Consider the following 16,594-nt stretch of genomic DNA (forward strand, 5'->3'; position numbering starts at 1 on the left):
TCTGAGTATAAGTAGGCTCACACTGTTTAAACCCTATTGTTTAAGAGTTAACTGTACTTGATTTCATGATGTTTTCTAATGTTTTTCTCATGTTCAGATTGGGGCTGTGGAGAGGAAGACCATACAAAGTGCTGTCAAGAATTCTTGATAGAATTCTCATCATATTCTCTTAAGAGTACACACTACCAATAGGACATCACTACTGATATCAACCTTGATCAACTTGTTGAGATAGTGTTTGCTACATTTCTTCATTATGAAGTTACTCCTTTTCCCTCTTTCCATACTACTCTTCAGCAGGAAGCCACTTAAGGAATGGGAAGCTATGTTCCACCTCCTTGAGGGTACAGTACCCTCATACATTATTTGAAATTCATTTGCATGAAAGATCTTTCTATGCTCCTCCATCTATTTATTTCTTTGATAATTTATTTATATCAATATGTTGTCATTAGTTTTTATTTCAACAGATCTAATGTGTATATAGTAATGGTCTTAATTCGCATTTCCCTTAATGGCTAGTGATACTGAACATATCTTCAAATGCTTGTTTGCCATCTTTGTATCCTCTCTGGTGAACTCTCTGGATGCTTTTTGCCAACTTTCAACTTTATTCTTTTTAATGTTGAGTTTCAGAGTTCTTTATATATTCTAGATACTACTCCTTTGTCAGATGTGTGATTTGCAAATATGTCTCCCAGTCTCTAGCTTGTCTTTTTATCCCCAATAGGTCTTTTGCAGAGTAAAACTTTTAAATTTTAATGAAGTCCAATTTATTATTTTTTTTATGGATTGTGCTTTGGAATCACATTTAAGAACTCTTCACCAAGACCGAGGTCCCAAAGACTCCTCTATGTTATCGTCTAAAATTTTATAGTTTTGCATTTTACATTTAAATGTATAATTCACTCTGAGTTAATTTTTGTATAAGGTATGAGATTTAGATTAAGATTTATTTTTGTCTCTGAATACCTAATGAGTCAAGAATATGTTTAAGGAAATGATATCAGTGGAAATGAACTCTAAATCAGATGGGAATAAAATGAAGATGGGGCCAAGTGTGATGGCTCATGCCTGTAATCCTAGCACTTTGGAGGCCAAGTATGGGGGATACCTTGAGCCCACAAGTTCAAGACCAATCTGGGCATCAAAGTGAGACCCCATCTCTACCAAAAGAAAAAAAAATTAGCCTAGTGTGATGGTGCATACTGTGGTCCCAGCTACTCTAGAGGCTGAGGTGGGAGGATCTAAGGTATAAGGTGCAGTGAGCTATGATCATACCACTGCATTCCAGCCTAGGCAACAAAGGGAGACCCTACCACCAAAAAGTAAATAATAAATAAAGATGGAAGAAGGCTTACAGATAATTCCTAAGTGTTAGAGTCCATGCATTAGGTAAAATAAATGTAGCAACAAAGCCAGTCAGCCGATGACTAGGAAAGAGATAGTAGTTGGAGATTTCAGAAAGAAAGCAGGTACTGATGGTGTAAATAAAAAGCCCAATAGTGGCCAATGGGGCGACTGGCCGAGATGAAGTGGAGTGGGGTGAAGAATTTAAGGAACTGCAATATCAGAGTGTAGAGAGGGCCACCTGTGAACGCTGAGGTCAGAGAATGATGCAGATGTGGGGTGGACAGAAAGCACATTGGTCAGGGGCTCAAGTATTTCTTAAATGAGCAGGAGTGAGCAGAGGTCAAGGAGATGACTGGTCCAAGATGATGGGAAAGGAGCACGAGGACACCCTGTCAGGAGGGAGGGAGAGAAATGCTTCGCAGTCAACAGTGAGAAGCCAGGGGGATGCCTTTTTCTACTTCTCAGTCTTACAGTGCAAGGTGGATGAGAAAGAAAAAACAAAACAAAACAAAAACCTATCCTGTCCAGGAAGAGGCAGTGGGAAGAAAATGTCCTCAGAAGACTTGCAATGTCCATGAAAGCAAACAGGTGAAGGGAATATTTGGAGAAAATGCTGAATGAGCTGATCACAGAACAAGAGGCAGGAGGGCAGTTTCAGGAACTCAGAAATACCAGGAATAGGAAGAAGGCTTTGAGTCAGACTAGACAGCAGAGCTCAAGTGACAGAGCTGGCCTTGGATATCATGAAATTCTGAGGAACACATAGTTGGTAGACTGGGCCTGAAAGTCAAAAGTGGAAGTTCTAAGAGTCCTCGGATCAGAAGAGGGTGAGCTGATGTTCAGGCCTCTAACTGAGATAATTATGTGAAAGTGCTTTGTTTATTTGATTATTAATTAAGTAATTAATTAATTTTGAGATGGAGTCTTGCTCTGTTGCCCAGGTTGGATTGCAGTGGCATGATCTTAACTCACGGCAGCCTCCACCTCCTGGGTTCCAGTGATTCTCCTGCCTCAGCCTCCCAAGCAGCTGAGATTATAGGCATGTGCCACCATGCTTGGCTAATTTTTTGTATTTTTAGTAGAGATGGGGTTTCAACATGTAGAACAGGCTGGTCTCGAACTCCTGAACTCTGGTGATCTGCTCTTGTCAACCTCCCAAAGTGCTAGGATTATAGGCCTGAGCCACCGTGCACAGCCAAGCACTTTGTTTATAAAGCTGTATCTTAAAAAGCTAGAAATCACTAGCTATAGTTAGGTGGTGAAAGGCATTGCACAAAGTAAATTAATATGTTTGATACTTGTTGTCTAGAAATTACATATTTATATCTACACACATGATAATATTAAAAAATATCCATCGGTGCTGGAGCAGTGGCTCAGTGCTGCAGTCCCAGCTACTCTGGAGGCTGAGGTAGGAGAATTGCTTGAGTCCAAGAGTTGGAGGTTACATGAGCTATGATCATGTCCCTGCGCTCCAGTTGGGGTGACAGAACAAAACTCTGTCTCTAAGAAATAAAAATAAAAATAAAAAATCTATTGGCCTAGACATAATAATTTCATGGTCATATAGACAAACATATAAATACACACATACACGTTAGCCAAAAATGGTAAGTTCAAGCAGCTGTAAAATGCAATCGGACATTTTCCAGACTGTGTTTTAAGACCCTGCCTGGCTCAGTTCAATCTGTCTTCTCACTGGTTCCTGCTTCTCTCTTCTTTGTTCTACTTCTAGTTCTCACCATGTTTTGACAGGTGAGGTTGGTCATGCAAAGGGATCCAACAAAAATACAGGAATGCCACCTTTGCCTCCTCATCCAGGACAGAGCCACCCTCCCTTTCCTCCTTGCAACAAGGCAGGCAAAACACACATTCTCCTACCACCCCATTGCGACGCTCAAGCACGAATGGCGGCGGGGCTGTTGTTTTGATCGCAGGGAGGGAATTTTTATGCAATCAGTAAGTCACCTGCCCTCTTTGCCCTGGACCAGCTCTCCGCCCAAACCCCTGTGAGCTTCAGTCTTGGATACTTCAAGCTTCAGCCAGCACAAACATGTCACAGCAAGAGGGACAGCGATTGTATTTGCACGCACAATTGGTTTAAGTACAGGCTTTATTTGATCCTTAAAAAAAAGAACAGCTTTGGTATTACATTACAACCAAAGGAATTTAGCCTTTAACCTGCAGTTTCCCTGCTCTCAGGGATACAAAACCTTTTTTCTGATAAGAGGTGAGGCCCAGTGAAATTTTCTTCTTTCCCCTCATTCCCAGAGGTGAGGTAATGAGCTAACAACTTAATTACACCCTGTTTTATACCAACTGAAATAATAGAAGGGAGTCTTTGGTAACATGGGGAAAAAAAAACCCCAGAAACTCCAGGCATCATAATACAGAGATATACACAATTAGAAGTAATCAGTATGTGGAAAGATATGTTTATCCTGTAGTTGCTTCACCCTGAGGCCATGCCATTTTTATTTCCCTTCCATTGGGCATAATGGAAAGGACTTGAACGCTCTGCAATGGACTGAATGTGTGTCCCCTCCCAAATTCGTATGTTGAAGTTCTAATCCCCAAGTTGATAACATTAGGAGTGGGGCCTTTGGGAGGTGGTTAGAGTTAGATGAAGTCATGAGGGTGCAAACTTCATGATGGGATTAGTGCCCCATATAACAGACCCCAGAGAGATATCTTGCCCCTTCTACCATGTGAGGTGACAGCGAGAAGACGACCATCTATGAGGAAGCAGGCCCTCACCAGACAGTAAATCTGTCAACACCTTGATCTTGGACTTCCCAGCCTCCAGGACGGTAAGCAATAAATTTCTGTTGTTTATAATCTACCCAGTCTATGGCATTTTGTTATAGCAGCCTGAAAGCCTGAAGGGACTAGGACATTCTTCCCCACTGTGCAGCTCCACTGAGAGCTTGAGAGCTAGGACTCCAGAGGACACGTGAGAGGGAGAGGCTGGCTGGAGAACAAAGGGAGACAGGCTGGTTTTTTTGTTTGTTTGTTTTTTAAACAAAGGCCTTATTGTTGTCCACCAAGGAGGAGGATTCTCATATACTAATTTCCAAAAACGGAAAAAAACAAGAACAGCTTTGCACCATCCTCTGAACTCTGTGTCTCTCCAGTCATCACATAGCAAGGTTTTTTCTTCCTTTCAGGCAATGGTCTGTGTATTTGTTTTCTATGCTGTGTGACAAATTACCACACACTTAGCAGCTTCAAACAACACATGCTTGTTCTCTCACATGTTCTTTGAGTCAGAAGCCTGAACACAGCTCAGAAGGGCTCTGTCCTTAGGGTCTCACCAGGCGACAATCAAGGTGTTGGCCAAGGCTGGGTTCTCATTATAGGCTTGACCAGGTAAAGATCTCTGTCCATACGCCCTCGGATTGTTGAATTTATTTCTTTGCCTTTCTCTATTGCTGACTTTGAAGAAGTGAGTTGCCGTGAACTCACTTCTTCAAAGTCAGCAAGAGAGAGATAGAGAGAGAGAGAGAGACTCTATCCAAGTTTACTAAGAAGATAGAGTTCTACATGAACTAACATAATCATGGGAACGACACCCCGTTACCTTCACCATATTCCATTGGTTACAGGCAAATCTCGTGTCCTGCCTACACTCAAGAGGGTGGGAACCTCAGCAGGTAGAGATTCTGGAAACCACCATAAAGTCTGTCTGTATCTCCCCAGTCTAGAAATTTAAGGGTATAGCCAAGGAGTTCTAGAAGCAACATTTGTAGAAGAATCATAAAATGATGGTAGATGTTTTAAGTCTACATACACATGCACGCACCCTAACCTGCAAATAAAATAAAGGTAGGAGTTTTTCTTGGTGGTCAATGGCATGAGATATTGTAGTCATACCACGTGGCTTTGAATTTGTGATCTATAATGTAGTAGTTACTTAACTTTACTAAGCCTCAGTTCTCACCTTTAAAATGGGGATCATAGTACTTATCTTTGAAGTTGTTATGAGAATTGAGTTAGATAAAATAGTACTCAAAACACTTAGCACAATACCTGGCATAAAAGTGCTCAAAAAATGATCACAATTGTATCCAGGTAAGATCCTGAGGTGCCTCAAACAAGGTAGAATTTTAGTTTTTAAATGTTATTCATTTAATTAACTAATTAATTTTTGGAGACAAGGTCTCACTCTGTCACTCAGGCTGGAGTGCAGTGATGTGATATGACTCACTGCAGCCTCTTGCTCCTGGGCTTAAGCAATCTTCCCACCTCAGCCTCCTGTGTAGCTGAGACTACAGGCATGTACTACCATGCCTTGCTAATTTTTTTGGTAAAGCTGGGGTCTTACTATGTTGCCCAGGCTGGTCTCCAACTCCTGGGCTCAACCCATACCTTGGCCTCCCAAAGTGCTGGAGACTACAGGGGTGAGCTACCACACTTGGCCCAAGGTATGATGTTCTCTAGGCACAAATAACTCAATTTTCAAGGTTGGGTTCCCTTCTGAGACCTAAGAGATTTGACAGCATTTTGGCTCCATGCTTCCCTCAAAACCATGCGCTTCTGAGCCTCCTGAATGGCTCTACCAGGATCTCATGCCTACCTTTTCCTACATCTTCATCAGTAAACTTTTGCAATGCTGAGTTCAAAGTCCCTGCAGACCTTCACACTTCATAACAGGAATGCCCTGAAGAAGGCTGGCCTCTTTCCAACTTACCTATGCCTCCACCTATCCTGTCCTTAGGCAGAAACCTAGAGTTCCTAGCTGACTGTCTTAGCACAAGCTTCCTATATGCTAGACCTGCTTAGACCTTGGAACCTGGCTCCTGAGATGGATTCAATCAATTATTCACTCACTAAACACCTAGGTGACACTTACCATGTGCCAAGCACAGAGCTAGTTTGGGAGAGAGAAGAGTGGTGAAGGCACAACCCCCTCTTCAAGCAGGCCATTGGCCAAAGGAGAGGCAGACACACACCAACAGAGTAAAGCCAACCTATGACTTTGGACAGGAATATATCAGACATCTTACACCAGTCCCTCAGCCTGTGAAAATGCAGTGTTTAGTTGGGCCCCTTGCTTTCTCCCATGTCTCAGTTCCAACAAGACTCATGCTTCCTGTACAGTCTCACACCACTTGTGCATTCCCAGCTTCCACTACAGTTTTATGCCTCACGTGATAAGCAATTTTTCTGCTAGCTGTTTAGCAAATGTTTAGTACTTACTAAAACATTTCATACACCCTGTTTTCCTTTCTCTGCAGAACGTGTGTGATGGACTCATGGACTCATTCACTGCATCGATCTTGGACACTGCCCAGCTTCCCCGCTCTCCCATTTATCCCAAATTGCCGACGATTTCCTGGCTAAGAACTATCACTTTCCAGAGCTCTTTATTTTCTGTTGTTTAGCTCAGCAGCACAAGCTGATATCCTTTTAAAAATATTGTTTTCACAAAGAAATAAAGTATCTTCTATCCCAGAAGGGTTCTTGTATGCATGTAGGTGAGCACACAGCACAGAGCCGTGCTGAGGTGTGTGTACCTTGTTGTCACTGTCTCTCCTCCGGGAGGAACATCAGACTCCTGTACACCAGGCTTCCCACAGCCCAGAAGGAACACATCCAAGCCTTACCAGTCATTTGCATCTTAGTAAGACTAAAACTAACAAAACTAATAATAAAGCTTAAAATATATTGAAGGGTTACAGCATGCCAAGCATATAGGTATTGTGTTATTTAGTTCACAATCACTTTTTGAGCTAGGCACCAGTACCAGCTTTAAGAACTCAGGAAGCTGAGGTGTCAAGATTTTAAGTCATTTGCTCAAGGTCACACAACTAGTCAGCGTAGTGGGAGACTCAATCCCCCATGCGTCCTATGCAGTGCTGTCGCCCAGGTGTGAAGAGGGATGTGTGGGTCTGAGAACAAAGTTAGCCTGCTTAGTACTTTGTCCAAGATCCACCCTGGCTCTGAGCCCAAGAAACAAGGCAGGATCAGCAGCCACAAAGTCCAACATTCAGCCAGGCTCCCATACTGCAGGGGTCTCTATCACAGCCTGGCTCTGGATATGGGCAAACGAAAGCTAGCAGCAGAGTACCCAGGCTACCTCTGCGCAGGGATGACTGGGGGGTATTAACAACAAAAGAGAGGCAGAAGATGTGGGGTGGGCTGGCTGGAAGGGACTAGGAAACAGGGACACCTTGCAGATAATGCTCAGGAATGAGGAGTAAGTATCTTTTATTGAACAAAGCTTGTAATGGCATTTCTAACAATGGCAGGACTGACGGCTATAAAAGGCACTCATCAGACACAGTAGACTCGTGTTTACACTGGGAAGGGCTGCTGATCCTTCATAGGCCTTTGAAGCCACCCATGCTCACACAGATTGTAATGCACTAACTATGAAGTAATGTCTTCAAATAAAAGGGAGGAGTTGAAATAGACCTGTCTAGCCAGTTATTTCTCTAAGGCACTTCAAAGAAGCACTTTCTTTGATCATTTTGACTTTCCATCTACAAGAAGTATGAACACATTACTCATAGAAATTACTTAGAGACCTCAGGCTGACGGAGGTTTCAGTTTGACCCATCGCCAGTGAAATGGGAAGGATAAGGTAGGGAAGGGCACACTGGTTCTTGAAACTTCCACCAGGAAGTGACACATGTCCCCTGCTCCCTCACATTTCACTGGCCAAAGCAAGTCACCTGGCTCATCCAACTTCAAGGGGGACAGAGAAGCACCATCCTGACACGTGCGGAGAAGGGGGGTGGGCAGACACTCATGACCCCGGGAAACAGCACTGATGACTAACACAAAGGCCAAGTGACAAAGAGGTGTTTTTAGGAGGTCAAATGAAGGAGTATATTCTTGGAGACAATAAAGCACTGATGAGCTTTTGTTACATCTCCATAGTAATTTCTAAAATGGAATTTTCCCATGAAGGCCTTTAATATGAGCATTATAATTGTTTAAGAAAACAAGGTGTCCTGATTTGACTAAATTATCAAGGAAAAACGTGGAAATTACAAAACTGGGACCAAAGCATTTTTCTCGTGTGTAACTGCAGGATGAAACACTCCATCTGTCATTCTGGATTGTTGGCGGGAAAATCCATCGTAGGACTCTACAAGGGAAAACTACCAAAACGCAGATGGCACCTTTAACCTTTTCTCCCTGGAACTTGCCCATTATCTTTCTTTTTCTCCCAGCAATTTCAGTGCGTTTTACTGTGTATCACCACATCTGGAGCTCCAAATAACCTGCCAATGACTATGTTTCACTCAGACACTCACGTAGTACTTCATTCAACAAACATTTATTTTGAGAATCTACTACATGCAGCATACTTCTCAAGACACTAGGGATACAAAGATAAAGCATGGTCCTATCTTTAAGGCACTCATTAGCACATTGAGTTGGGGAGAGAAAGCAAGTAAATCAGAAAATTATAGAATATTGCAAAAGTACAGGCTGGTCTGAAGACAGTGAAGTGTCTCAATTGATTTTTCACAGTCAGTTGCCGATCAAGTTCCTTGTCCTACTCTTTCCTTCTCACTACCGTACTTGACTAGACTTTAAGAAAAATAAAGTAGGCTGGGCTTGGTGGCTCACACCTGTAATCCCAGTGCTTTGGGAGACCGAGATGGACGGATCACCTGAGGTCAGGAGTTCGAGACCAGCCAGGCCAATATGGTGAAACCTCATTTCTACTAAAACTACAAAAAAAAAAAAAATTAGCTGGGCATAGTGGTGCACATGTAATCCCAGCTACTCAGGAGACTAAGGCAGAACTGCTTGAATCCAGGAGGTGGAGGTTGCAGTGAACCGAGATTGCACCAGACATTATGGGAGAGCTAAAATGGTATTTATAAGGACATCACCTTCCTTGGAAGGGAGTAGTGTCCCTGTAGGGGCCACTCAGTACACAAGGACATGGCTTGGGGTAGTAAAGGTGTTCACTGCACAATTTCAAGGCACAGTCATCCCCTCACAGGCTTCTTAGATTTATGTGGATATCACTTAGGTATCTTGAACCACAGTACTCCTATCTGTGCCACCGTTTGAACTATGAGCAGGATAGCCATCAGCTAACCAACACTTAGGTCTCTGAAATATGTTCATCATATGCTTACTCTTATTTGTATTAATATGATATAACGATAATCTCTAACTTGCTTAACAAGTTTTTTCAATAATCATTGATTATACGTCTAGTCTGACTAAGACTGTTCTAACCATACTGGAAGTCCTAGATAAATATATACCACTGTCCTTGACCTCAAAAAGCTTTAAAGCTAGATAGGGAAGAGAGACAAAAGCACATAAATTAATTAGAGAATAATTAAATGCTAATCTGCGTAACATTAAGTTTAAATACAATCTGAGTTATGAAGACCCAGAGATCAGCCTTAGATGGAATTTCACCTGGTGCCTAAAGGACATGGAATATTTGGGTAGGCCAGGGGAAAGAAAAATATTAGAATGTATGACTCTGTTCATCTTTGTCCATTACTTCCTGGGCAAAATACCTCAAAGCTCATACCTTGCTGATGCAGAGCAGCAGCTGCCCCTGTTGTCACAGTGAAAAAGGTGGCACAGCTGATAGAGGGTAGGGAACTCTGCTTGTCACTCCCTGACCTGCTCTGGCTCCTTTCAGCACATCAAGTCACCCTGTGCCATTGTCCCAGGTTCCTCCTGTATAGAGCAATCCTTCCTTCTGCTGTTACCTTGCAGCTGTTAAGAACATAGGCTGGTTCACTAATTCACCAAATGTGGTCCCCAACCAGCAGCATGAGCATTACTGGGGAACTTGTTAGAAATGCAAATCCTTGACCCCTGCCCCAGACCTAGTGACTCAGATACTCAGGGGCTAAGGTCCAGCAATGTGTGGTTTCCCAATCCCACTAGGAGATTCTGGTGCACACATGTTTGAGAACAACTGGGCTCCGCAGACACCCTGGCTTCAACTCCTGGCTCTGTTGGCGCTCATCGACTCCATGCCTCAGACAGACAGTTAATCTTGCTAAATCTCAAAATGGTATAACAGTAGTACCCACGCCTATGGGGCTATTGTGAAGAAAAAATGAGTTAATGCATAATGCAAGGCTCTTAGCCTAATTAATCTTTGGTAATTGGTAAGCACTCAATAAATTAGTACCTGACAAGATTTCCCTTTACTTTTTTTGTTATTGTTGTTGAGACAGGGTCTCACTCTGTCACCCAGCCTGGAATGCAGTGGCTCAGTCTTGGCTCACTGGGCGTCGATCTCCTGGGCTCAAGTGATTCTCCCACCTCAACCTTCTGAGTAGCTGGGACTACAGGCACACGCCACCAAGCCTGGTTAATTTTTTGTATTTTTTGTAGAGATGGGGTTTCACCATGTTGCCCAGGTTGACTTTGAACTCCTGAGCTCAAGAAATCCAACTGTCTCAGTCTCCCAAAGTGCTGGGATTACAGGCGTAAGCCACTGGGCCTGACTCATTTTCTTATCATAACATAGTGGGGAAATCTTATCTAAGGATACATTTCTCGTTATATCTAAAGATGTATTTCTTTGCTCCTTCTCATCTCCTTCACCACCATCATCTCCAATAGCACCATTCCCATCACTCTTTGGTCTACTAGTCTTTTATTTAATAGCATAAGATTTACCATTTTCATTATTTTTAAGTGTACAGTTCAATGACATTAAGTACATTCACATTGTCATCTTGTCATCACCACTATTGATCCCCAGAACCTTTTTTTATCTTTCCAAACTGAAACCCTGCACCCATTAAGAAGAAATTCCCATTGCTCCTTCCCCTTCTCATCCTTGGAAACCAGCAATCTTCTTTCTTTCTTTCTGTCTCTGCGAATGTGACTACTCTAGATACTTCATAAAAGTAAAATCATATAGTATTTATCCTTTGCAATTGGCTTATTTCATTTAGCGTAGTGTCCTCAAGGTTTATCCATGTTGTAGCACAGGTCAGAATTTTCATCCTTTTTCAGGCTAATGTTCCATTGCGTGCATAGACTACATTTGTTTCTCCATTCATCTATACATGGACACTTGGGGTGCTTCTATGTTTTGGCTGTTGTGAATAGTGCATCTACAAATATAGGAGTACAAATGTCTCTTGGACTCTTTGCTTGTAATTCTGTCTTTTTTTTTTTTTTTTTTGACAGAGAGTCTCACTCTGTTGCCGGGGCTGGAATGCAGTGGTCTTGGCTCACTGCAACTTCCACCTCCTGAGTTCAAGCGATTCTCCTGCCTCAGCCCCCCGAGTAGCTGGACCTCCAGGCGCCTGCCACCACGCCCGGCTAATTTTTGTATTTCTAGCAGAGATGGGGTTTCACTGTTTTGACCGAGCTGGACTCAAACTCCTGACCTCAGGCAATCCCGCCGTCTCAGCTTCCCAAAGTGCTGGAATTACAAGCGTGAGCCACCGCGCCCAGCCTCTGCTTGTAATTCTTTTGGGCTTATACCCAGAAGTCAATTGCTGGTCGTTTACCAATCTTGACAGCCCCCATCTTTATGAGAAGCCTTACTTTCCTGCCCCCTCTGTCAAGGTGGCTTACCCTCTGCTACCAGAGAGCAGTACATCCTCTTTCTGCATCCAGGAGAATAAGAGTATCTCATATTCTTCAAAAACTTGAAACTGGGTGAGTAAAGGGCCAGTTTTTTTGTTTGTTTGTTTTCTTTTTGTTTTGTTTTGTTTTTTCTTTCTTCTTTTTTCAAACCCTTGTGTCGAGGGCTGACTTTCAATAGATCGCAGCGAGTGAGCTGCTCTACTACGTAAGAAACCCCGACCCAGAAGCAGGTCGTCTACGAATGGTTTAGTGCCAGGTTCCCCACGAACGTGCATTGCGTGATGGGCAAGGGGGCAGCCGCCTTTCCGGCCGCACCCCGTTTCCCAGTACAAGACCAGGGCCACTCCACACCGAACCCCGGTCCCTGTGCGCGGCAGGAGACGCCCCGAGCGGGGCGGAGCAGAAGGCCAGTTTTTATCTAAAACATACTTACGACCCTCTAACCTTAGACTCCGTTTCATCAGGCTAAATGGTATTTTTTGTCTGTCTACAAATACAAAGTCCTCAAAGAGAAAACTTCATTTTCTTCCTGACAAGGACCTGAGAGTAAAGGATTATAGGGCAGACTGTCTGCTATGATAATTTATTTTTCTTCCGGTTGTTTCCAACCAAACATACAGTATTATTAACTTTGACTGTGGTCATCACTTTGGCTTCAGGCTTAATTTATTTTGACTAGGAATATTGTCCTCGGAAACACTACAATTTCCTGAAGAGACTGCAAATCAGCAGTCTTGACTAACCTCATACATGGCCGTTATCTTTCATCCGCTTGAAAGATGTACAAAGACAGTATGTCATTGTGAGCCGGGAGGTTTTCTTTAGTGTCTGCCTACTGGCTCAGCTATAAGGTAAGGCAATTAGGTACCCAACATTTATAACAGACATGTTTAACTTCCTTGATATGTCCTGCAGAAGTTAGGCAAACACAAAGATAATAGACTTTAACTAGCAGTTAGGAAGTTTAGACTTCAAACCTTTGAGACTGTATAATGGGCAATGTGTTCATTTACTACTTAAAACCATCTTGCTTAAGGTAGAATCATGCCTACCTGTGAGGTCCACAAGAAAAGGGTACTAAGCATCTTTTAATGCAAATCTTTGATGTTGGGCACAGTCAAGAATAAGCAAAACAAATGAGATCCCTCTAGGAGGCAGTGTTGTGTGGTGGAGATGTCTTCATTCAGGTTGGCTACCTTGCTGTTAGCCTCCACCTCATAACTGGTTATATGACCTTGAGCAAATGACTTAAGTTCTTCACATCTCAGTTTCTTCACCTGAAAAGTATAGATACTATTAGCAGAGGCAGGCCATTTCCTGTCATTCAAGGATACCTGGTACCTGGAAATTGCCACATTGATTGTTTGAGACAGGGTCTTGCTCTGTTACCCAGGCTGGAGTACAGTGGTGCAATCATAGCTTGCAGCAACTCAAACTCCTGAGTTTAAGGGATCCTCCCACCTCAGCCTCCTGAGTAGCTGGGACTTCAGGTGAGCACCATCATCCCTTGCTAATTGTTTCTTACTTTTTTAAGAGATGGGGTCTCCTTATGTTACCCAGGCTGGTCTCTAACTCTTGGCCTCAAGTCATTCTCCTGCCTTGGCCTCCCAAAGTGCTGGGATTCCAGGAATGAGCCACTGCACCTGGCCTCTAGGGCCGCTTAAAATAAATGCACCAAAATGTCATTTGAAAAAAAAGAGGATGTTATTGGGACATTTTCTTGAAAAAGGAACTAAAAATTATACCAATTATAAAATTGTCTTACATTTAACCAAATTTAGTTTAAAATTTCAACTGTACAGTTATTCTAAAAAAAATCTCAACAAATAAATTATTTTGGAGGTTTTTGTTAAATCTTTCAAGCAAAATTATATAATAGCACTGTATATTCTTCATTTCATATTTGACCCCAAAGGAAAACTAATTGGATATGCATTTTGCAAAACTATCTGAGGTTTAATCAAGTGTTCCAAAGACCTCTCCTATTGCTTTGGTATTGGATTCTCCCTTTTGAAGTACTTATCACTGTTCCCATCATTGTTTTCTTCAACTGTTAGCAGGTTGCGTCATGTCAAATCCTTATTTGTCAATGGCTTACAAGTATTTCTAGTAGCTCTCCTGTATCACTTTCAACAACTTCATGAAATTCTAAATGTTTAGCAAATTGTGCTTTTTCCCTTTGCAGTCCTTCTGTTTTATATTTTCATTGTACAGTTTCATGTTATAATTATTTGACAATTAATGAGACTATGGCCAACAAGGGTGACTGGCCCACTGGTCGGGATATATGACGGATCAAACAGGAATAGACATCTGGATGGAGACTAATTTTAATACAGGGCCAGCTCAGGACAATTTTTGCTTACCCAACACCTATTAACTACAGAGACGTGGAAAATGAATACTCAGATAGCATAAACCCTCCATTTCTAATTAAATTGTTAAATGCCACGGCTCAGCAGAGTACCATGGAAATAGCATGTGCCTTAGCTGTTCATAAATATTCTCATTATTTACTTAAAAAAACCCACATGTTCACAAAGGTGTTGAAGGCATTTAAATACAAATTGTGATTTATGCTAAGGAGAATATTTTCCTTAAATTACTCTACTTTTCTATCAGTAAACACAATTGGGGAATAAAGGAATCAGTCACTCCTCAACCCGCCTGTATTCCTTATTCCCTTTTCCCCTTATTTCGTCTTGTCTTCTCTCAAAAACACTCACTGCCATCTGACATGCAGAGTGTTTGTATATAAAGAAATGTGTGTGTGTTTTAATCTTTCTCCTGCCACTGGAATCTAAATTGCAGAGTCCAAGGATTTCATTTGTTCATTTATGAGTCTCTGACACCAAGAACAAGATCTGACAGATGGTGTGTGTTCAATAAGCTTTGTTGAATAAATGATGAAAGGAAGACTCCTTATTCCAGGGCCCAAACGCCCAGGGGCCATCACAGCAATTCTATGGCTAGGGATCCCAGTGCACTATGTCCGGAAAGAGCCTCTGATGTGAATAAGAAACACAGTCAGTGGATTCAGTACAAATTCTAAGAAGGGAAGACAGCACAGAGATTCCAAGAAGCACACAAAGGCTATGTGCACCGTTACTGCAAACTCAGCCCTGATTTGTCTTTGAACTAGATTCCATTCTAATTCAATTCAGAAGGAATAAAAGGGTCTTCTGTGGGGCAAAGGAAGGAAGTTGGAATTCTCCTTTCCACAAAGAAAAAGATAAGTGTTTTGCGTCATGGTGTAGTAGAAAGAACTACCCGTACGGGTCAGAAAACCTGTGTGCTGATCTTACCTCTGACGTGACTTGGGTCTGTAACTCAGCAAAATCACTTCAAGCTTTCAGGGCTCTGCAGCTTCATCTGTATGACCAGAGGGTGTGACTAGATCAGCATTTCCTAAAACATGGTCCTTGAAGCATGTGGCACTCTAGATCTGCACTCACAGGTAGTCGCTAGACACATTTGGCTACTGAGTACTTGAAATGTGGCCAGGGTGACATTTTAAAATGTGAAAATTAAACCAATAGACAGGGAAAAAATTAAAGTATCTCACTAATAATTTTTATGTTGATTAATGTTGGAATAATAATCATTTTGTAGTTTGGGTTAAATCCATTAATAAATTTGGGACAGCAGGGGAGGCTGGGCATCTTGGGGGAAAGGGACATATGGGGACTATCAGTGCTTTCTGCTCAATTTTGCAGAAAATTGAACCTAGAGCCTCTCTAAAAAGTAAAGCCTATTTATGAATAAATCAAATTTATATAAAAAGTTAGATTTGCCTGTTTCTTTTACTTTTTAAGTGTGACAACTGAAACATTGAAAATTATGTAGTTTCAGCTATGGTTGGCAGAATATTTCTACTTGTACGTTTGTATTGCTGTTCTATAATCTGAAAGAAGGAAAAATGTTTCTCTGATCAAACACTGCACATCATATCCCCACACTTCACCACCCCTGTCCAATGTCATCACGCTCATTATTAAAGTGTGAATATTGACATGGGTATAGGGTGTGGAAAGACAGACAATGGAGATTTGGACGGGCGATGGGATGGGAGAGGGCTGGATGATGAGAGATCACTTAATGTTTATAAAACATGTTATTTGGGTGATGGATACCCTAGAAGACTTGACTTCACCACTATGCAATCTACGCATGTAACAAAATTACACTCGTACCCTATAAATCTATGCAGAAAACCCAAAATTTGTTGTTTAATACACAGTGTGTATTAATATGCCCAAAGTGTGTTTCATATACAGTGTGGAGAAACATGTTTGATTGGCATTTTCTAGATGCATTTGAAAATCTATTTTCCACTGACCACCTATTCACACCCTTCATTTCTGAGGAAGACATTCCGGAAAAGTCTGATCTAGATTCTCTGTAAAGTCTTTTTGGATTCTAATAATTTGTTATATTAAGATTCTAGGCCGGGCGCGGTGGCTCAAGCCTGTAATCCCAGCACTTTGGGAGGCCGAAGCGGGTGGATCACGAGGTCAAGAGATCGAGACCATCATGGTCAACATGGTGAAACCCCGTCTCCACTAAAGCTACAAAAAATTAGCTGGGCATGGTGGCACATGCCTGTAATCCCAGCTACTCAGGAGGCTGAGGCAGGAGAATTGCCTGAACCCAGGAGGCGGAGGTTGCGGTGAGCCAAGATCGCGCCATTGCA

Source organism: Cebus imitator, unplaced genomic scaffold (genome assembly GCF_001604975.1).
Source record: "Cebus imitator isolate Cc_AM_T3 unplaced genomic scaffold, Cebus_imitator-1.0 Scaffold212, whole genome shotgun sequence".
Classification (NCBI taxonomy): domain Eukaryota; kingdom Metazoa; phylum Chordata; class Mammalia; order Primates; family Cebidae; genus Cebus; species Cebus imitator.